The sequence below is a fragment of the Esox lucius genome, chromosome 1, assembly GCF_011004845.1.
Source record: "Esox lucius isolate fEsoLuc1 chromosome 1, fEsoLuc1.pri, whole genome shotgun sequence".
Classification (NCBI taxonomy): Eukaryota; Metazoa; Chordata; class Actinopteri; order Esociformes; family Esocidae; genus Esox; species Esox lucius.
This window is the reverse complement of record NC_047569.1, coordinates 15,331,460-15,354,894: the sequence shown is the minus strand read 5'-3', so window position 1 is coordinate 15,354,894 and position 23,435 is coordinate 15,331,460. Positions and strand designations below refer to the sequence as shown.

Here is a 23,435-nt window from a genome sequence, read left to right as displayed (position 1 = left end):
TGTGTGATATTGGTGGTAGACCGATGAAGAGGGGGAAACAGCTAGAAAACAAGTTGGGAGGAAGAGATATGGGGGAGGGATTAAGACAGATAAGGAGCCAAAAAGGGAAACAAGAGTGAAAAATAACCTTGCATCTTATTTCAGCGCAAATCTCTTGTACGGGTGAGATATGTCTGTCACACTGTGGAAGGCCGATGCGAGCTGGCTGCCGTTGGCAGTGTCATTGTTACCATGTCAGATGCTGAGGATGACAGCACAACACAGGCAGACGTTCCACATGCCTTGAAGACACATCAGAGCAGACCAGCTCAAATGGATGAACACGAGAAAGAACCAACACAAGCTGCCATACACAGACAGATGCAGTCTCACACACCCATACTGACATAGAGCTGTTAAATAGCTGAACGCCTGATCGTCATTTCATTTTCAGGTGACGTGTCTTCTCTAGCAACAACCAGTCTCCTTCTCCTGCTCACCTTCAGCCCTCCCTTTTCACAGCCCCTCACCGTTTTTTAATTGCCTACATCACCCATCCTAAGGCTTAGTTTCCTACCTTATCTCCTGTGCTTTGTGTAGCAGCACGTGTCAGTCACAGAGCCCTAAAATAGGTGTTCATGGATTCCCGTTACATCAGTGTCACAGGCCATTGACTGGCCCGGCGATCAATGCATCTCCACTGAAGTTAGATAAGAGAGAGTGTATTGAGCGGCAGGGAGAGCACCAATGATATGTGGGAGCACTGGAAGAGGAGGGGCTACACATACAGAAGTGTGAATTAGCTGTCACTAGTTCAAACTCGACCATTACAAATAACTCTTGACTGCACAAATAAACTACTGTGAGAAACTAGACTTAATGAGACAGGGCTACAGTGTGACAGCTCACCCCGGGGTACAGAAATGAGAAATCCAATGCTTCCAGACTGGGATCATAACATCCCGACAGTGAGTGCTTCATTGCTTCCAGCGAAAAACAGTAAAGCAGAGTCTGGGACAGACAAGACCGTGATTCAAGCGCTCTCCTACTCACCAGACTGGTGTAACAGCACACCATCCCCAGCTAAACGGTCCCAACTCAGACCAAGAGGAAGTAGATTCCTTTCATTTCCCAGCTTCTTTAATTTCATGGTCCTGACAGCGCTTATGGCAAGCCATCCCAGCTTCAAAACAACAGTGACATACGCACAGACGGAGGGACAGATAGAAAATAAACCAAATAAGACGACTTACCCTGCAAGGTGATATCCAAAGACAAGCCAAATAGAAGAGGAGAGTAAATCACTCAGACTTATTCCACTGTGCCCAAAACACAGTGGACGGAAGGAAAAACAAAGTGAGAAAGAGAGGAGGAAAGAATGAGACAAACAAATACAGTGTGTGTCTGAAGTGACGCCACAGCCTTTAGTCAGTCCCCAGAAAAGACAGGAAAACAGCCGCTGAAAGGAGACCGGGAGGGAAAGAGTGAGGGAGGGGGGTGAGCACGAGGCCACTAACGGTCTGTTTACATTACGCTACATTTTCCGAGACATATCAAAGACGACTTGGGACGCTAGATTCCTTTTTGTAAACTTGTAGATATTGATAGCTCAAGGTGCCACCTTCCAAGGGAGCGTGTGCCATTTTTGATAGAGCCCCCCAGGAGTTTTGCAAGTGTGAAGACAGTGCTGACGGAATTGTGTTACATTTCTGTGCTGAGCGCACACATATCCCTCGAATTGTCCCGCGAGTAACGGCTACAATCCTGCGTCGCACGTCTCGGACATGCTGGTACAAATGTAAAAGCTGTGGAAATGATTATGCATGTCTATCTAGCGTTTTGTTCTCGCTCTCATAACGTGAGTAAGCCCTAAGAAAGTCTATCCCAAGGATTATGAAACAGCAACCAGTCAGTCTCTTGCTCTGTGCTTCAGGTGGCGAGAGGGAACAAGGAAAAAGACCCAGGCAGAGAGAAAGCTGGAAAGGGAGAGACACTGGTAAACATTCCCTCAATGACAAATAACAGTGAATAGACAAGGGCTGAGGAGGAACAAAACAGCAGCTGCGAGGAAAGTGAATAACAGAAACAGAGTGTGTCTTGTCGTTCTGGATTAGAGGCTCTGCGGGCATGTCACTGATAGAAGTTTCTAGAACTTGGATAAAAACACCCTGGCTGGGTGCTGCAGAGGCAGCCTCACTGTTCGTTTGTGTGAGGGAGGGTGTGAGAGCCAAAGACTCTGGCAGCAGCCGGGGCCCTTGCTAACAGGGGCAGTGTGGAGCCTGTGGGCAGGACTTACAACTATAGTGGACTCACACACTGTCTCCTAGTGATTTCATTGATCGCCAAGTTATGAGTTTATTAGCAACCGATACAAGTTAAAGGTAATACAGATGGGCAATATCCAACGTACATACATTTGGTTTGTGTTTAATAACTACAATATAGATTTGCTTAGTACAGACACATTTAGATGTCCGCTCATGTCATTAATAGACAATCGAGTTACTATAAAGCAAATGTTTATGAAAGTGAACTGGTATCATTCATCCTAACCCGATTGTCTCTTTTGCCTTTACAATCAACACCAGCTAAAACTTATAACCTTGCAAAAGAGTCAATGAAATCGCTAGCAAACGCGTGTTTGTCAATGGCAGGTGAGGGAGACCTTTACAGTGTAAATATAATGTAAAGAAGAAAAGCCAGGATGCAGCAACACTTCTCACAGACACACGACACCTAAGTAGTATGGAGAACAAGACCTCCTTGTCCATTTTCACCGTTCAGCTCCACCTCCTTTCCCCTCCCAGGCCATCTATCCCTCTTAGACAACAAAGAGTGCCATTCCTCTTTGCACGGCCTCACATACAAGCCTTAAAGCCCACAGTCAAGTGTCCATCACACACACACAAAGTGTAATGCCTCTGCATATTAGGAAACACTGGCCTGATGTTTCTGCTCCTTTACTTTGTTTTGACATGGGCTTCTTCATTTAATGACACATTGTCTGTCTATGTAAAAACACAAATGTATACATTTCATAATATTTAAACAGTGTTTTAGTGACACTATCAACAAAAAGCTGTTGCTGTGTCTGAGGTACACCATAAGGCATACAATACACACACACAGCACATCGACCAGACCCCCGACCCAGAAGGCTGATTAACCCACTGAGAATGTTGTTTACCTGGTAACTAACATGGTGCTCCCTGCTGGACTGCTGTTGCTGATGATTGGAAAGAATTAGTTTGTTGGGCATCTAAGCCAAACTTCCACTCATCCACTCCAATACACATTGAATGAGACGTCATCTTTAGACCTCAGTAGCCGCAGGGAATATATGTCGGAATGGTGACGTGCCACAACCGACATTTCACCCATGCAATAGAAAAATAAAACACCTCTTACGCAAATCAATGTGACGCAACAAGTTCATCAAAACATAGCTGTGGTAGTTTAGAAATGCTCTAATGAATGATCTCCCTTGGTCAGAGGGAGAGGTAGAACACTGCAGATTGGAAACCCTTGGAATCCTACTTCCATGGTGTTTTCTGTACATTCTAACCAGGGTCCCACCATGCTTCCCAAATACACACTAGTGCAGAAGTTGTATTTCCTACAACACCAAAGAGTTTAAAATGCCCTTATGCCAGAGAGAAATTAGGGCAAATTACACAAAACAAAGGAACATGACACATGAAAAACACTGCAGGTTGCCTCCTGAAGAGTCTGTACTACACAACACCAAATCACAAATGACACTCTTGAAAGACCTGTGACTTTTCTTAAAACAAGGATGAAAGACCAACGACAAAAGATCAATGGAATTGGACAGTAAGTGTTTGTGGGCGGGGTTGGTCAGTGAGACCATTTGTCAAAATGACTTCCTGTTTTATATACAAAGTTGAGTGAAGAGTTCGACCATCAGGTCTGGGGACTCCAAGTGTTGCCTTGTCACCATATGATGTGGGGCCAGACCAGGCCCATGCAAAGCCAAAATCCAGCACACCAGCACAGACACACACCCATGTCCATTCTCACTCAACACACCTACAAGCTCCTCAACAGAGCAAAGCAGAAATGCCAGTTTAACATAGGAGTGAGTCAGTTTTTGCATTGCCACTAGTTGGATCAATTCAGTAAAGTCTAGGATGTCTTTTGCAGAAAGTGAATAAAATCAAGAAATATTGATTCCAATTACAGTACGTTTGTTACGGTATAGCGGTTTGAAATTGTCAGGGAAACTGCTAAGCAATCATAAACAACAAAAAATAAATGCACACACACACACACACACACACACACACACACACACACACACACACACACACACACACACACACACACACACACACACACACACACACACACACACACACACACACACACACACACACACACACACACACACACACACACACACACACACACACACACACACACACACACACACACACACACACACACACACACGAATTGTGGGTCCCCAACCATGTTACGCTATGGCAATGCACACAAGAGCAAGTCTTTTGCTAACACTACTAGCCTGTCCACAGCTTTAAAGCTGCCCTGCGCAAAGAGACATGTTACCACCTGTGCTGCTTTTGTTTTCCACTTAAATCGTGTCTTTGGCGAGACAAAGAGCCACTTCCCTATACAACTTCGACGGCATTGCTTAATCAGCATCTCAGAATTATGGAAAATGTACACAAATAAAACACCATTTGCCAAAATATATAGACCATAGAACCTGGTTGAAAACAATGACCAGAAACTGCAGTCATTCATGTCTGAGAAATTACTTGGTGAAGTGTGAAGACAACTGTTATGAAAATAACTTTGTAGATGACAAACTAGACAAACTAAACCAACTACCTCGCCCTTTTGCCCCAAGGAAAAACCAATATCACAAGGCAGATCAAAGCCCATTGCTTGAATGAACGACAGACCATTAACGTCAACATACACCTTGAGGAAGGGATGCCTGATCCATACAGCAGCAGGTACGAGAGAAAGAGAAAGAGAATGTATCTCTCATAGGTTCCAGTGAACCACTGTGACATGAACTACATAGGATAGTATAGAAGCGGTCCAACAGTGTAACCAGTACATAGAGTACAACTGAGTGACGTGCAAATCATATTCAAGTCCTGACCCAAATTATATTCCATATCTGTCAGGTGTTCCTCTGCCTCCGACAACTTTGCATGGGATCAGTATAAGCTTTTATTTTGGTCTTAATCTGCATTGAATTTCAGAACAGAAGCAATTTCATCTACCAGCCATACACAATACACACAAACTTGATTATTCCAGTCAGACTTGGTATGAATAATTTCACTGGAAGATCAAGGTATATTAAAATTGTATTCCAATTGGACTGAATGCACACACAAACCCACAGAACACACAGCCAGCGAACAGGAGCTATTGATAGAGGTCAGGCATGGTTAAAGGTCAGCAGCATGACTCCTTTTTACAACACTTTTTAGCCTTCCTCCATAGTATGTACATTCATAAAGATTCCCTGCAATAATTTAGCTGCCTGTCTTAAATGGCAGTTATACAAATCAATGGGGAGATTGCAGGCAATTTTACTTGTCATCACATCACACAGAAGATTTTTACAGGCATCATCTAAGCAATTTGAAACAGGTTTGAGTAGTGCCTGGGAACAGACTGGGGTTGTTGGCTGCAACACATTAAAAGTTGATGAGATAAATCTTCTATAGAATTTAAAGGGCTTGGTTACACGGAACACACTACCCATGATGGGGTGATGTGGGTTAGAAACAGCCTAGCACTCACTGTATGTCTGTTTCATGTCATGTGTTATTGTTATCCTACAGTCATTTGAAACCCAAGACATTCTGTCCAGGTCCATACAGCCAAACATCTATTTGGGCTGGGACATTTAAAGATTGAATCAGCACACTCCATTCCCCCCTTTCTGTAAAAACCTGATGGTGCATGATAAATGTAAACAGTGAAATTAACAGAGCTACGGATATGAGGATGGACCATCTTCATATCAAAATGAGGGTTTGAACAATGTCTTACGGCTATAAATTATTAACATTTACAAACATTGGAATAAAACAATCAAATCGTTTGGGTTCAGAATGAACAGTTAAACTCAGGACTTAATGGATAAACAGAATCCAATTAAAAAAATATATTATATTGCGATTGTGCGCGCGCTTGCGTTTAGCAACTCCAGATTAGGCTTTTAAATTATGAACAGGTGCCCAGGTTGAAGGCTGAGGGCAGGACTCCGGTTACATGGAACAGCAGGTAGATGAGACAAAACAGTCTGGATCAGGTTTCCTACTACAGTGCCTGGTTCAGAGAAACCGGGCCAATCTTTAAGCTGACTTACTGGTGGACCCATTAAGAGGAATTAACCATCAAAAGCACTCTGAACTAATTGGCATCATGGCAATCTTTAATTAGCATGTATAAATAAAATGACAACATAGCAATCATCCTTGCAGCTTTAATAAATTCAGAAAGGTTGTGTAGTTATATAACTCAGTAACCCTGTTTTGCTCTTGGAATACAGTTAAAAGTCCAGTAAAATACAAACTGGGTCAATCGACTAAGTAAATAAATAGGATGTAGTCAACATGGAGTGGGTGAACGCACCTGTTAATCCATCTGAGAGCTGATGTCTGGAGTGAACCACCACATCACTGCGTTATCAGGTTGAAAGGTTATAGGTCAATCACCTTTCTGTGGCACTGCTTACTTCCTGGGGAGAGACAGAACGGGTCCAATGAGAAAAAAACCTAGCATAAGGACAGTATATTTCAGTCATCTATGAATACAATGCCCATAATAGTCAACACCTGAAAATGGGTTTAAATACATATAAACAGAATTTGCGTTCCCGAGTCAGCGAATGGTAACAGTCACAAATTATCACATATCTAAGGGCATACCTCAGGGCATAGTGGTTTTCAATGTATGGTACCTTAAATAAGATTCCATATGGTTAGCTAGGTAGACAGTAAGCAGTGAGAGTTAATAACTAACTAAATAAACAACGGAACGTTTAGGACAAAGGGTAGCGTCTATCGATACAGAACAAATACAAATAGACTTCAAACTGGGTTTTGTCCTTGATATAGGCCTAACACACTGGTGAAAGTTGAGAGTAGGGTGGAATGGCAATAGGAATTTTGGAAGCAGGTCAATGTAGTTAAATTAGTTAAGTGCTTGCTTGCTCTTAAATGAGCCTAAATGAATACCATGACAGTATGTATCAACGGCACAAAAAAATGCAGTTGATACATACCTTGGTAATCTTGTGCCAGAGCCATTTAAGACTCCAACCTGGCATGGTTATTTGATATGCAATATATTCCTTTTAATTAACTAATCTTTGGTTAATATGAACAAGCTGTAATTATTTCTATTTTAATACTTATTTCCACTTTCACCATCTTTTCCTTCATACTTTCCTGTCAACGCATTGACTGATAATGGAGCAGGCATTTTACAGGTGATACCTTCTATTGCCTATAAGCTTCAAGCAGGTGATACCCTACCTTTTTGACCAGCATGGCTATGTGACATTATAACCAAATACTTTAATAAACACTGGGAATCCCACCAAGAGTAGGATATGGGCTAATTGCTTGGATTTCAATGGAATCATTTTATAAATAAGGTATCCTGTGTCAAGTACTGCATAGATACAAATTGAAATAACAGTGTAATGGCATGGTCCAAATGTTTTACTAGAAATTGAAGTACATACACTACCATTCAGAAGTTTGGGGTCACTTAGAAATGTCCTTGTTTTCGAAAGAAAAGTTCATTTTCGGTACATTAAAATAACAAACTGAAAAATACAGTTTAGACATTGTTATTTGTTGGAAATGACCATTGTAGCTGGAAATGGCAGATTTTCAATATCTACATAGACATAAAGAGGCCCATAAGCAACCATCAGTCCTGTGTTCCAATGGTATGTTGTGTTTGCAAATTCAAGTTAATCATTTTAAAAGGCTTCATGAGAAAACAATATTGCGATTGTTAGCAGAGCAGAAAACTGTTGGCCTGATTAAAGAAAAACTTTTGAATAGTTGAGTATCTGGGGCAGTAGCTATTGTGGGTTCGATTACATGCTCAAAATGGCCTGAAAGAACTTTCATCTGACATTCGGATTTCTATTCTAGTTCTGAGAAATGAAGGCTATTCCATGAGAATTTGCCAAAAATTGCCAAAAAGAACAGTGCAAAATGGCTGAAATCTCTTTGGAAACTAAAATGCCAAAGTTCTACAAAGCTGTAATTGCTGCAAATGGAAGATTTTTTTATGAAAGCAAAGTTTGAAGGTCACAAATCAAACAAAAATAATTATTTCTAACCTACATTTCACTATATTTCCAATTCAAACTCATTTAATCTAAGGATATTTCTAAGCGTACCAAACATTTGCACAGTGGTATACATAATTGAACGGTGGTATACAGTGGGGAGAACAAATGTTTGATACACTGCCGATTTTGCAGGTTTGCAGGTTTTCCCACTTACGAAGCATGTAGAAGTCTGTAATTTTTATCATTGGTACTCTTCAACTGTGAGTGACAGAATCCAGAAAATCGCATTGTATGATTTTTAAGTAATTCATTTGCATTTTATTGCATGACATAAGTATTTGAACTTAATATTGGGTACAGAAACCTTTGTTTGCAATTACAGAGATCATGGGTTTCCTGTAGTTCTTGACCAGGTTTGCACACACTGCAACAGCGATTTTGGCCCACTCCTCCATACAGACCTTCTCCAGATCCTTCAGGTTATGGGGCTGTCTCTGGGAAATAAGGACTTTCAGCTCCCTCCAAAGATTTTCTATTGGGTTCAGGTCTGGAGACTGGCTAGGCCACTCCAAGACCTTGAGATGCTTCTTACAGAGCCACTCCTTAGTTGCCCTGGCTGTGTGTTTTGGTTGTCATGCTGGAAGACCCAGCCTCGACCCATCTACAATGCTCTTACTGAGGGAAGGAGGTTGTTGGCCAAGATCATGCGATACATGGCCCCATCCATCCTCCCCTCAATACGGTCCAGTCGTCCTGTCTCCTTTGCAGAAAAGCATCCCCAAAGAATTATGTTTCCATCTCCATGCTTCACGGTTGGGATGGTGTTCTTGGGGTTGTACTCGTCCTTCTTCTTCCAAACACGGCGAGTGGAGTTTAGACCAAAAAGCTAAATTTTTGTTTCATCAGACCACATGACCTTCTCCCATTCCTCCTCTGGATTATCCAGATGGTCATTGGCAAACTTCAGACAGGCCTGGACATGAGCAGGGGGACCCTGCATGCGCTGCAGGATTTTAATCCATGATGGCGTAGTGTGTTACTAATGGTTTTCTTTGAGACTGTGATCCCAGCTCTCTTCAGGTCATTTACCAGGTCCTGCCGTGTAGTTCTGGGCTGATCCCTCACTTTCCTCATGATCATTGATGCCCCACGAGGTGAGATCTTGCATGGAGCCCCAGACTGAGGGAGATTGACCGTCATCTTGAACTTCTTCCATTTTCGAATAATTGTGCCAACAGTTGTTGCCTTCTAACCAAGCTGCTTGCCTATTGTTCTGTAGCCCATCCCAGCCTTGTGCAGATCTACAATTTTATCCCTGATGTCCTTACACAGGTCTGTGAGAACCGGAATTCTTACTGGTTGGTAGGTGATCAAATACTTCTCATGCAATAAAATTAATTATTGAAAAATCATACAATGTGATTTCCTGGATTTGTGTTTTTAGATTCCGTCTCTCACAGTTGAAGAGTACCTATGAGAAAAATGACAGACCTCTACATGCCTTGTAAGAAGGAAAACCTCCAAAATTTGGTTGTGTATCAAATACTTGTTCTCCCCATCCTTGAGTGCATTCAAATGCTCAGTAGTGATTTGACAAAAAAAAAAAAAAACGTGAAAAACAGTAGTTGTTTTCAGAGTTTTTGATAAATCTGAAGCATGAGGAAGAGATTAAAACGGATGGACAACATTTGGCCTAAAATACAAGAGACATTATGTGCTTAAGTCTTAATGTAATCAAGGTAAAGGGGTAAGGCAGTGGAGAGATAAGGGCACTAACACATAAGAGTACTAAACTTGAGGTTGGGGACCTCTAGTAACCTGGATGCAACCTTGAGTACCATAATAAACCAGAGGGCAGTGCTACTTTAACAGGCTTAAACACTAGACACTCCCCTAAGTAACATCCACGATCAAAGCACTGACAGTAGCTTCACAAGGCAAGCAGGTGGCATTAGCTGAGTTTCAAATGGACCCAAGAACTTCTTGATTTTAAAACTTAGTACAGATTTTCCATTTCAAATTTTTAGGATATAGTAAGTTCAGTTCATGCAAGCCCACTTCTAAACATTAACTAAATGTGTGGCAGCATGCTGCCTTAGTACAATTCTCAGCTTCAGAAAAATACCAACTTTCATCTCTTTAGCTGCCCTTTCTTCTCAGGCTCGGTTTGTGACTCTTCAGCCTCCCGTGTACACTAGAACACTCAGGCTTTCTGGGGACGACACTACCCATCCAAGACTACATCAATCTGCCAAGTAAAGAGCCCATGCCTCATGCCCCTCCTGGGGGAGGGGGGCAACCTGGTTATAATGGGGACTTTATCATCTGCTGAGTTAGCAGATGTTGTCATGCAGAACTTGGAGCTCTGCCACTTGATGAGATTAAAAGGGATGAGTGACATCAGGACTGATTAATACATCACATTTCTCCTTCCAGCTACCTTCACCTCTCTCTCATTTCACCTACTCTCCTCAATCTCCTCGCTCTCCTCTTGCTAGGCTGAGGTACGACAGCAATTAAGCTGAATGAGAATCGGAGAGAATGCTGGCTGGTAGGTAAGGTGCTAAATAAAAACTTCAGTGAAAGGAGTGGGAGAAGGAGCAGGGTGGGGTGACATGTCTATTGGCAGCTGCTGCAAAGCTCCAGTTTCGTAGACTAAAGAGAATACTGCATGAGAAGAGGCTTATTAGTAGTTAGACAGTACGGCTAACTAAAGGAGCCACCATTTTCACTAGTCAAAAGGGGTTCTCTCGAAAAGGCACTGCCAATTTGTTCAAAACTTTTTTAAGTATGTGTTTTCCAGAGATAATGGATATGTGGTCCTCAGAAGCCTGTGTGGAATAATATAATGGATGGATAACATCAATGAGCAGAAAGGCATAGTTTTTTTTTTTTAATAAAAAAATACATTACCATGTGGTACACTTTATTTTCATCTGAGAACCCTGCAGCGTATATGCAAATGTTTCGATAGCAATGCACATTTGTCCATGTAAGATAAGAGATTTTAATTTTATGAAGGCTACTTTGCGTCAGAGGTAGGACAATGTCAGGGAAACTCGCAAATGCCTAAGCAACAAAAACAAAGATGGAACGTTTTCGTCATGACATCTAAATGATTGTGTTATTTTACTTGAAGCTACTTGGCGAAATGATGCTTCCGTAGGTAGCACCGCAGATGGAGATGCGCAATATGCATGGTTTGTGTGAGATTCCCGTACAGTCATTGAACTTGCTCATGTCTACAGATTAGCTTTGCACTGGCAGCCACTGGACCAAAACGGCCGAGATAAACGTGCTTATAGTTGTTGGATAGACTGAATTACTGTTTACTTTGCATCAAATCATTATTCCCATTAATAAGTAAGGTAAAACCACCTGGTACCGTCAAATTGTTTGGTAAATTGTGTAGGCTGGAAGTGAACCACAAACCTTAAATTTTTACCTAGAAGCCAGCATGCAGGAAGAGAGGTAAAGGTCATTCCAATGCCCAAGAACAGAAAAGCACCTTGTTCAAACAGTCGACCAACCGTCTATGTTTGACCATAAACAACTAAAATAACACTTAGTAACCTTATTGACAATGTTCCTTGTCAGCTGCACCAGCCTGCCCAGTTTAACTTAATTTATCGACTCAACATAGTAACATAATCCATTTCAATGCAACAAACCATAGTAACAAATATAACTTCACGGCAGCTCTGTGATTTTATTGTAGGCAGGACAAGAACACAATTAATGTGTCCATTTTGAACCATACCACAGACCTACACACCATAGCCAATTAGAGCTACAGTAGGGCTATATGCAAATATGCCATTTGCCACAGGGGCAAACACTGCTATATTTGTGTTATTCTACATATTTATTGTGACATACTAAGTATTGCAGTTAAATTATTCAACCATCGAAAACCACACACAAGGACAAACAACAAAACACCACAACAATCAAAGAAAATACCTTCTGAACAACTAACTTGTGCAAATGAGCACTAAGACCGGTGTTCATTGAACGTATGATGGGAGCTCTTGGACAACATACTAGGGTGCAGTTTTTAACAAATAGCAGCCATTAAGAACATAACATAATTCATTAATATTAAATTAAAAAATGCATATGCAGTGTAATGTCTGCTAAACAATAACATCTTTCTGTATTTCTAATAAAAACTAACTTTATATACTGTTACTCAATTTCCAGGCAAATCTTTTGTCATTTTGGGCATCAAGTTATTTCCATCCAAATCTGCCACGCTGATTCTTTCTACTTAGTGGGGGTCTGACAGGTGTTGCAGCTGGTTTGAGAAAGAAAACAATAGATACAAAATGGTCATGCTTGACAGAAATTGCAGCCCATAGCCAAAATGAAAGGTCTGCATGAAAAGAAAAAGTCACGGAAGGGTTACAAACTTTGCTGTTAATATACCCTAAAGCAGCACTCAAACTGGGCTAATGAGGTAATTACAGGATCACTCGCACACCCACAAGGTAAAAGCACATCAGAGCAGGCTGGCGGCATTAAGGATGTCTACTGCGCATTACTAACTAACGATATGATCACACTTCCTCAACTTTAATATTATGGTGACGAACTATATATACTTGAAAGACAATCAGTGCAGCCTGCTATTGCCTAGATTTTAGAAACCAGACAGGCCTAGAATAAAAACATAAATTTAATGATTTAATGGAAAGAAAGTCTTCCAAGGGCCAGCCTGGATAAACTGTTTCCCATTTGAATCATCCGAGATAAACACACGTCCTGAAGCAATAATTATATAACCAACATTTCCTACACACTTGCAAATAGGGCTTTATGTAATGTGGTTAATATAGGCCAATCCCTGACTGAAGAAGCAAGCATGGACATTCAAAGAACTATGCAGTTTTAAGTTCAGGTTTAAGCCCCAGATAGGTAGAACCTGATCTTTATTAGTTGAATTTTAACAGATTTACGTTTTTTTAAGATGCTTAGGCTTTAGCTCTAATTCTAATTCAGTGACAACCAATTAGGGCCTTTTCAATTTGGTGATAACGCATGGACCACCTAATGAAATCCCCAGTCCTGAAGGTTAAACAAAATATTTAAGAAATTTGTTATATTTATGATCACACACTGCTTCACTGCAAGTATTAATTTGACATGGGGCTAAATTGGGCACCCTGACAGCAGTTCAACTGTCATGTCAGATTGTAGTTAAATTAGCTCAAAATAAACAGCCCTAGCTCGAAGCACATTAACACCACAGAAAGTCATTAACTACAGTAGTGGCAGGGATTGTTTGTCTTTTTGGCTCTTTCTGATCCAATTTTAAATGTAAAACAAAGACCTTGCATGTAAAAGATATGAGTTTTGCATGTCTTTGATCATGCACACTGGCCCTAACAATCTGCCCAGGGATGATCAGTCAACCAGAGCTGGAGTTTACGGACCTCAGAAAATAAAAGAGTCCTGCCAACACACAAAAACAGACTTAAAGGCTCTGTAAATTTTCTGTTCTAACCAACTCAGGAAATCAATTTCTCAGATTTTTCTAGGTGGGGTTGAAACATGTACAGTACGGGCCAAAAGTTTGGACACTTTAATTCAATGCGTTCTCTTTATTTTCATGACTATTTACATTGCAAAACTATGAATGAACACATATGGTATGTTGTACTTAAAAAAGTGTGAAATAACTGAAAACATGCCTTATATTTTAGATTCCTCAAAGTAGCCACCCTTTGCTTTTTTGATAGCACTGCAAACCCTTGGTGTTCTCTCAATTAGCTTCATGAGGTAGTCACCTGAAATGGTTCACTTCACGTGTGCCTTGCCAGGGTTAATTCGTGGAATTTTTTCACTTATTAATGGGGTTGGGACCATCAGTTGTGATGTGCAGAGGTCAGGTTGATACACAGCCGACAGCCCTATTGGACAACTGTTAGAATTCATATTATGGCAAGAACCAATCAGCTGAGTAAAGAAATGAGTGGCCATCATTACTAAAACAAATGAAGGTCAGTCAGTCCGAAATATTTCAAAAACTTTGAATGTGTCCCCAAGTGCAGTCGCAAAAACCATCAAGCACTACAACGGAACTGGCTCACATGAGGACCACCCCAGGAAAGGAAGCAAGAATCACCTCTGCTGCTGAGGATAAGTTCATCCGAGTCACCAGCCTCAGAAATCGCAGGTTAACAGCAGCTCAGATTAGAGACCAGCTGAATGCCACACAAAGTTCTAGCAGGAGACATCTCTAGAACAACCGTTAAGAGGAGACTGCGCAAATCAGGCCTTCATGGTCAAGTAGCTGCTAGGAAACCACTGCTAAGGAGAGGCAACAAGCAGAAGAGATTTTTTTTGGGCCAAGAAACACAAGGAATGGACATTAGACCAGTGGAAATCTGTGCTTTGGTCTGATGAGTCCAAATTTGAGATCTTTGGTTCCAACCGCTCTGTCTTTGTGCGACGCAGAAAAGGTGAACGAATGGATTCTACATGCCTGGTTCCCACCGTCAAGCATGGAGAAGGAGGTGTGATGGTGTGGGTGTGCTTTGCTGGTGACACTGTTGGGGATTTATTCAAAATTGAAGGCATACGGAACCAGCATGGCTACCACAGCATCCTGCAGCGACATGCCATCCCATCCGGTTTGCGTTTAGTTGGACCATCATTTATTTTTCAACAGGACAATGACCCCAAACACACCTCCAGGCTGTGTAAGGTCTATTTGACCAAGAAGGAGAGTGATGTAGTGCTGCGCCAGATGACCTGGCCTCCACAGTCACCGGACATGAACCCAATCGAGATGGTTTGGGGTGAGCTGGACCACAGAGTGAAGGCAAAAGGCCCAACAAGTGCTAAGCATCTCTGGGTACTCCTTCAAGACAGTTGGAAAACCATTTCAGGTGACTACCTTTTGAAGCTCATCAAGAGAATGCCAAGAGTGTGCAAAGCAGTAACCAGAGCAAAGGGTGGCTACTTTAAGAAACTAGAATATAAGACATGTTTTCAGTTATTTCACACAAGTACATAATTCCACATGTGTTCATTCATAGTTTTGATGCCTTCAGTGAGAATCTACAATGTAAATAGTCATGAAAATAAAGGAAGCACATTGAATGAGAAGGTGTGTCCAAATTCTTGGCCTGGACTGTATCTGTAAACGAGTGCTGCTCACCAATTACAACATTTTGCTCATTGAATTCTCACATATTATGATGTGAATTTACATATATTTCACAGACACTTGCATTGTCACATCTGGCATAGAATTTTAATACATTTGTAAAGGGCCATGGCAAGTATAGAAAGGATGTTACAGCAACAAGTCTTTTCCTGACAGTTTAAAAAAATAAAATCCATTAGCTTTAGCCAAGAATAGCCAGATTGACTTTAGTTGGTAGAGTGGTAGCTCTCTGCGTCCAACTAAATCCACAACAGGATCTGCTGGTCAGCAGATCCAGAACGTATTTAAGTAGGTAGTGCTCATCTTTAAAAACCTGTTCACTATATTTGTCTTTTTTCATAGCGGATTACATGGCGGGGTAAAAAAAAGTGATCTTTGAGGATGAAATAAAATATCCAGTCACTGCCAGTAGCAAATCTTTAAGCCACAGGGACTTTGACAGAACTCTACCAGTGCAAGCATGTTGACTTTATTATACCTATGTAAATACATAGCAGTTGTCAGGGAAAAAAGTTCAGAAGAATGAATGAGATGGGACCTACTGCTGAGAATAAACTATACCTCAGATTTTGCGGAGTGGCAGGCAGGAGCCAGGAACGCAGCAGGTGACCAAGGCTGCTGCTGTATTGAAACGCTAGGCCTGTGTTGAGCACATTACAGAACAGAAGACCATCATTTTACTCAAGCAGGAACTGGGAAACCTACAATGGATCACAGACAGAAAACTAGTGGTACTACAGCTAGAAAGAGACCTGTGTTTACTTTCAAGTGTTTATTTGTCCAAGTGTGTATATATTTGTTCAAGAGTGTGTGCGCATGTGTCAGCTGATGAATATGTACTGAATTTTTATAGTGGCAAGTCCAAAGTGAAATGTACTTAGCATCTTAGCCTAACAGGAGAAGCAAGAAGCCATTGGCAGCCATAATGGCAGGGGTAGTATCAGGATGAAAAGACTAACAGCCCTGCCTTTTATCATTACCGCCTTTACATGTTATGATTACGGTCAGCTCCTTATGGGCTAAACCAGTTCACTGAACTCTTGCCTCGGAGGTCACAAGGCCAGCATATTGTCCTGCCCAGCACCTTGTTCTGTTCCTCTCTGTGGTCCCATTGTCACATCCGGTTATTTTCCATTAGGCAGACATGAGAAGGGGGAAGTGGAGTATGACTGACTGCATTGTCTTAACACATGCTATAGGTCTGCGAACGGTAATTCTGCTAGAGTGAATAGACACTGCCCTGGCTTTGACCCAGGCAAACGGATGAACGCTTTGCATACCAGACAGACAGACTGTAAAACATGAGAACAAGAGTGGGAATGGGGGAGGAAGTGGTAAGATGACAGACAACTAGCTGACATACTGGAGGAAAGACATCTCACTTCCAGGTGAGTGATTTAGCTAATTGACAGCAAACCCCTCTCAAATTGAGAGAAAAGCAAACCAGACCAATGACAAACACTGAAAAGTAAATAAATGCAACAGAAAAACTGTATTAAACTACCATTCCGATATCTCCGGGGCTAAGTGCTAAATTCAAAGAAAGCATGACAGAAGAAACACACAGATATTCTGTTTCAGTGCTTAGTGTTTGCATTTGGCGGAATCCAAGTCGTGCTTCAAGCCAGGTTCTCGGAATGTCAAATAGGGGGAAAACAAGTTGACCTGCCACTTACCCCACAGAAATCATTGATTTCTCCAAAAACGCCATGCCACCACCAGCTCTCTTATTGTAAGTGCACCCATTATAGTACCATTCACATTAATTCACAATTTTCTTTTAAATTCTTTATTATAGGAAGCAACTTGGGATAATGGCCAAGGTTATAAGAGTTTGAAATGGATTAAGAAGACAAAAAGTGACAAATCCAGAGGGAATTTGCAAGGTCTCCCAGTCTGGCTCATGTCTCCACCTCTTATTGTTCTCCCTCATCTTTTGTTTTTGTCGTTTAGGGCCAATTCGTGAACGTCAACGGGACACACACAGAAACAAATGTGCCAGGATTAGATATGGAAATTAAATGGAAATACTGCTTTTAAAATATCCAACACATGAAAGACATGTTTTGAATTGACTGTCATCCCACTTATTACCAGCATCATAAACGGTTAACAGAAACAACAATGTCCACAATACGCCATTGTGTTGACTACCATTGCTTTTGCATACATACTCCATTAAGGGTAGAATTGTGTGGGCGCATGTCTCTCCCAGGAGCCTCTCCCTCAGATCCAGGGAAGAATACTGACTGTTCTCTCCCCCTGATCGAAAGAGGGATCCATCAACCACATAGAACACATTGAGACACAGGGACCAAAATCTCCACTAGACTATATCACATCAGTCAATAACAGAGCTACCAAGTTAGTAGACATCATCCATGGCACATCTACCTTTAACACTATACCGTCCAGAAAATGTGTCTTAACTTGAAGCACTTTTCAACCAAAGGTGGTTAAGATGGTTGCTAATTTACAGACTTATTTACATGAAATGGTGCATTGAAGTATTACAGATAACAAATACATTAAAATCAGTTTATTGTTATTGACAAGCGAAACCAGTAAAAGTTGCCAACAAGTCCAGTCAACTGGCAACGGAAAAGCCATTATCCCTTTGAGATTAACCAACTCCCTAATGGCCCACACAATGCAAGACCCAAGCCACCTTAAATGCCCCTGGACTGTAAATTAACAACAGTAAATGAACAAGGGAAGTCATGCCGCAACTTGAGCAATTTAATTCATTGAAACTACTAGCGATTAGATTATACCAAGGGGGGGGGGGGGCTGTGTCATTCAGGTACCAACCACTTTTAATGGGATTTCTAAACATTACCATATTAACTGACTCAGCAGCCCCCATACAGCGGCAGCATGGCCCTCCCTGAAACCAGTGTGTGTGTTGGGGATAGTATGCTGTATGCACATCACAACTCTGGGACAGCTGAATGACTGCTGGCTGACACTGCCCTGCTGGACTGTGTGGAGATTAAAATGCATTCATCAACTGTCACGACTCTGAGGGCTAAACGTGGCAGGACCACTGCCCGTCATTTCTCCTGGACCGTACAGGCGTGTGACAAGGATCAGGAATGATTTGTGCTGTTCTGATAATGTTATGTTCCTGAACGCCACGGTCCTATGATCTCGATCAATGTGGGCGGCACGCAACTGAGGGAGGACATGGAGTGGCAATGGCTAGAAGGAAATCGTATACATTTTGAAAAACATTCAGCCCTTCCAATGAGTGAATCAAGCAACTTATGCAATGCCCGTTATGAATGGATGTGACTAAGAAAAAGCAGCAAAAATGCAGGGAGTTATTAGATGTAATTACAATGGGACATAAAAAATGTCATATATACATGCACTAATCTTTTTGTTAAAAATAAGCAAATCAGCTAACACCTACTGATCTCCGTTTCTAGTGGCTGATCAGGAGAACCAACCTGATAAAAAAATATATACATATTTTGTTTCAACTTGATCAACAAGATTTGATCATTTTTTGTAGCTACAGGTTGTGGCAGCTGCAAACCAACTTAAGAGAGCACAGACGTTTTAGTTTGTTATGTATGCATGGATATATCAAAGGCAGCAAAACAGGGTGGGCCGTGGGACATTACCATCGTCTCAAGGATGGTCAGCAGCCAACATTGATGGGAACAACGCTGGAATCTGGAGTCACTGCACAAGTAGGACACTTGAAGTCTCGAAGGACTCAGGCTGGTCCCCAGGAAAGACACATACCTAAGCATTTAGTCCCGTCCTATTTTAACCTCTAGTGCCACATCTGCAGTGTTAACATTAAATCCACTAAAAAGCCAGTAAGTAGAAAAATGCAAAGCAAATATCCATATGATATCTGGCTCCTCAACTGGTCCATCTGCGCCAGCCCGACCACGGTAAACCCATCATCCAACACTTCCTCTGGGCAGTGGCCATCCCCCTGGGGGCCAGGTCAGGCTGACAGATGGTATAGTTGCAGGCTATCGCGGGCGATAAGGCATGTACCATTCATTACATGGCCAACCAACAGCAAGAGATCGACTTGAACATGCATCTGGTTTGGTAAACCCACGCCGCGATAAAATAACCTCTGCCCTTTCCACAATGTAAGTCAGTGTCTGACGCGAAAACTAGGCTGATGCAACTCAAATCGAAATATGTACAAAAACAAAGTATCAAATTGAAAGTGAAATCCGAAATGCAGAGTTTTGATAACAGTGGCTTGATCAACTACTTTTAGCAAATTTACTTTGTAGGGTAAGTAATATAAATTAGCCAATTTTGTGTACCAATTCGTAATATTTGCTCGAAGCAACTGAAAGAACATCTTCAGAAAAAGGCTTCCAAACCAATTATATAAGGCCTATAATCAATCCATAAATCTTTTGTGACCGTCTAATTTCTCCAAGTTGTTATAAACGCTGGGATGTATTTGTAAAACATTTAGTATGAGTGTCAGAGATAAGTAAACGCTTCTAAAATTATTTATCAAAGTATCGTGTATCAGTTGACGCTCATTCGCTGTATTCAATAGTTCTAAATCAGCCTTCTTTTTCAAATGGCTTACTGTGTAGCAGCAGCTTACATGACACTAACATTAAAAAACAAGTGCGAAGTTGTAAACACTGCCAAGTTTTTTAAACATTTGGAATAACATAATTCGTAACAGTAACGAATGTAAGGGGTTCAAACACAATTAGACTGTAGTCTATCAGACGGCATAACAAATACAAACAGGCGAGATAATGTTACTTACGTTTCCAATGTAACAATGTAGCCAAAAGCCTCGCCTCGCGTTCGACAAAGCTCTCACGACGCCAAGTTCTGTTTCTTGAGCCAAAGAAAACTATTTTATGTTTTGCACCGGATATATTATTTTGTTCTCATTCTGTTTTCACCAGAACACAAACCATTCCAAGTCAAATCTTACTGTTTTTAAAAGATTTTTACCAACGGAGAAGGGAATTCACGACGGGCGGCTTCTTTGTTCCGCGAGCCATTCCTTGTATATCTCCATTCATGTGTCACTGACACGCGCTTATTGGCCACGTCGCTCGAGGGATAGGATCAGGAAAAGGTGATGACTAGGGTACAAGGGAAGCGTTCAGCAGGACACAGCGTTTTGGAACGCGCAGATTGAAATGTGGTGTAGAAATGATCTCCGTCGTTTTCATATCCTATCTATTCATGGTATTTCTAGTCTCAAAGTTCGACAACATTTGGAAACTGAACGGAGCAAAACACAGCCTTTCGTTTCCTGTAGTTTCCCATTTTTTATTGCAAATCAGATTACATAACGATATATGGGGGCGGGGCTAACCAAAATCAAAATTTTACAGATCATCATTTACATTTGAGTTATTTAGTTGACTCCCTCATCCAGAGAGACTTGTAGTGGTGATTGCACATATTTCTGACTGGTCCTTCATAGGACTCACTGCCACAATCTCTGGCGTTGCAAGCATATGCTTTAACAACTGAGCTACACAAGACTATATACATCAAAGTGGAGATTTATAGTATTCATGAATAGTTATTTATATGCAGCTAGCCTGTAATTGATCACCTGACCGTATGCTTTTTGTCTGTGCTTGGCCTGAGTGTGTATGTGTGTGTGTGTGTGTTTTCGTTGGTGATTTGAGCCATAGAATAATCTCAAATTCCCTCTTTTAATCTCTGTGTCTATCTGTCTCTTTCCCTTTGTTTTAAAGCTGCAGACTTCACCATCTCCACTCCTTGAAATGTTCTCCAGTCCACAGACAACCACATCTCATGTTCTCTTTCAGTTGATCTCCTTCTCTTTGTCTCTCTCTTATCTCTTTCCCTGCAGAGGTGTAAAAAGTACAAAGTAAAAGTACTTGGCTGTGTTCACCACTTCAGGGAAGTTCTTAATTAAGAACTAAATTACCAGGTAATGGGTGTTCATAATTAACCAGTGGGTAATACAATAAAAAAGAAGAGTGAAAAATGATCTGTTTAGATCACTGGCTAGTTACTAACTACTTTTACCTTGTAATTTAAGTCTTAATTAGGCACTTTCCAAAACTGGTTAATATAACCAAATACTTTTTGCCTGCATCTGCCTTTCATTATCACTTCTTGTTCTCCTGAATTGTACATTTCCCTATATTGTTTCCACACTGGGTTTTCACTAAAACAGATTGATTTGAGATATTATCATAATGTATTGACAGTCAAACAGCAACATGAGCAAATAAATGCTCATTAAAATAGATGGAAATGAGTAACAGCCATGCTTCTTTCACTGTGGTGAATGTTCTTCTACTTGGCCTAATTTGTGGGCGAGTGTTTTGTTTTCATTTAAATGTCAATGTGCACAGAATAGAAAGTAGAGAGAGAAAGAATATGACACTACTTCTTATTTGATGTCCTTGATTTCACCCTCCCTTTTATCAAGGAGTTTTACAGACGATCATGTACTGCTTGTGAGAGTAAGCCAGAGTTCTGGCAAAATGCAAATGCAGCTTAGCGTGTGTTCCTGTAAGCCTACTCATGCTGAGGTGGGGGTCTTGGCTTAGATAGTAGGCACCAGAGCATGTCAAAAGAAACACCCACAGAACAATTGTTTTCTATTGTGCCTAGCATTAGCAGGCTACAAGACAACTCTGTCCTGCCTGAGTTACTGACACTGGATGATACTGTCTCAATTTGCTGATTCGTTTAGCAGTTTTTTAATATTATCAGAGGAAGGGGAAACTTTAATTAATCCTTAATAATTGTTTCAGAGTAATGTCTACCTTGACTAGTTCACCCTTCCAGAGCAGTCATGTTGTCATCACTGCTGGAGGGGAGGATGATGTGCTTGTTTAATCCCCCCCCCCCCACCAGAACCCAAACTCTCTCACACGTTACCTATTTTCTCTGAGAGAGGGGGGGTGTCTGCAATGCTGAATAGAGAGAGCAAGAGAGCAGTGAGTCAAAGGGAGACACATGCAGAAAAAGAGTAAGAGGCAAAAAACAGAGAGATGATTAGTGAGACAGAAGTTATACTTTTTAAAGTATGGAGGTTGAGAAACTCCATGAAAATGTGTACTTTCTTCTCCTGCTAGTTTATGAGTCCTCCGAGCAGGTAGGCACCAGAGATGCAGAGAAACTTCTTTTTTTTGCTAAGAAAACAAAAACACAAACCCCTAAAAAAATAGTCTGCAAAGCTGGTTTGATATAATCCCTGTTGACAATGAAGGGAAATCTCTCTATCTAACCCTTCATTTTGCTGCTGTTCAGAGGAACAAGGGTACAGGCTTAGCAGCTTACTACATTTGTGATAATGAGAGGACTGGAAAGACGTCCAGTCATCCTACCTTATATGAAGAAATGTTAGGTGAATTTCTTACCATATTAATGCTAAAAGGTATTGTTTCCCAATAGAAGCGCCAAAGGGAACAGTCTTGGACATCATTTAGAATACACCACAGAATATGTGAAGCGGTTGCAAATCTGCTATTGCAAATCTGTGTGGAAGATTGCTACTTGTCATGTGGATATAGCAGTGGACTGATAAAAACATATGCTTGTGTAGAGGTCCACTGCTGAATAAACTGTACTTCAATTTGATTTCATGCCTTGTGAAAGGTATTTTATTGTGTTTACAGAGCATAAGTGATTAGAATATCAGTGCCAGGTCAGGGCTAGGGAAACATTTGCTCGGTTTCTTAGCTGGGGTTGTCTCCATTCTACAACATTTAATTACATTTGTTTTTTTCAAGGCTGAATCAAATACCAGACTTGAATGTAATGTTGTTGTATTTTTTGTATTCTTTATGTAATTCTCTCATTTTAATTGTAGGTCGTTATGTCTTTGTACCATACGTGTGCATTAATGTTATTATGTCATGGAAGGGTAGGTGCTGCTTTTGACAGTAGTTAATGGGAAGTCTAAAACAATCCTGTACACCATCTTGTATATTATGCTCTACTACACAT

General features: G+C 41.1%; 1 protein-coding gene across 5 annotated transcripts in view; it reads right to left on the bottom strand.

Moving 5' to 3' along the window:
• The window catches only part of LOC105018293 (SPRY domain-containing SOCS box protein 4), a 41,851-nt gene extending 21,112 nt beyond the window's left edge, over positions 1 to 20,739 (bottom strand). The window contains exons 1-4 of one of the 5 annotated variants that reach the window (XR_003781851.2): positions 20,442 to 20,739; positions 20,248 to 20,321; positions 16,041 to 16,119; positions 6,625 to 6,730 (exon numbers count right to left, since the gene is read on the bottom strand). The gene's annotated coding sequence lies outside the window, so the exon portion shown is untranslated. Of the gene's footprint in view, positions 1 to 6,624; positions 6,731 to 16,040; positions 16,120 to 20,247 lie in introns of all 5 variants that reach the window. The other 4 variants (XR_002197121.3, XR_002197122.3, XR_003781852.2 and 1 more) reach the window with 4 other exon arrangements.
• Between the last annotated feature and the right edge of the window lie 2,696 nt (positions 20,740 to 23,435).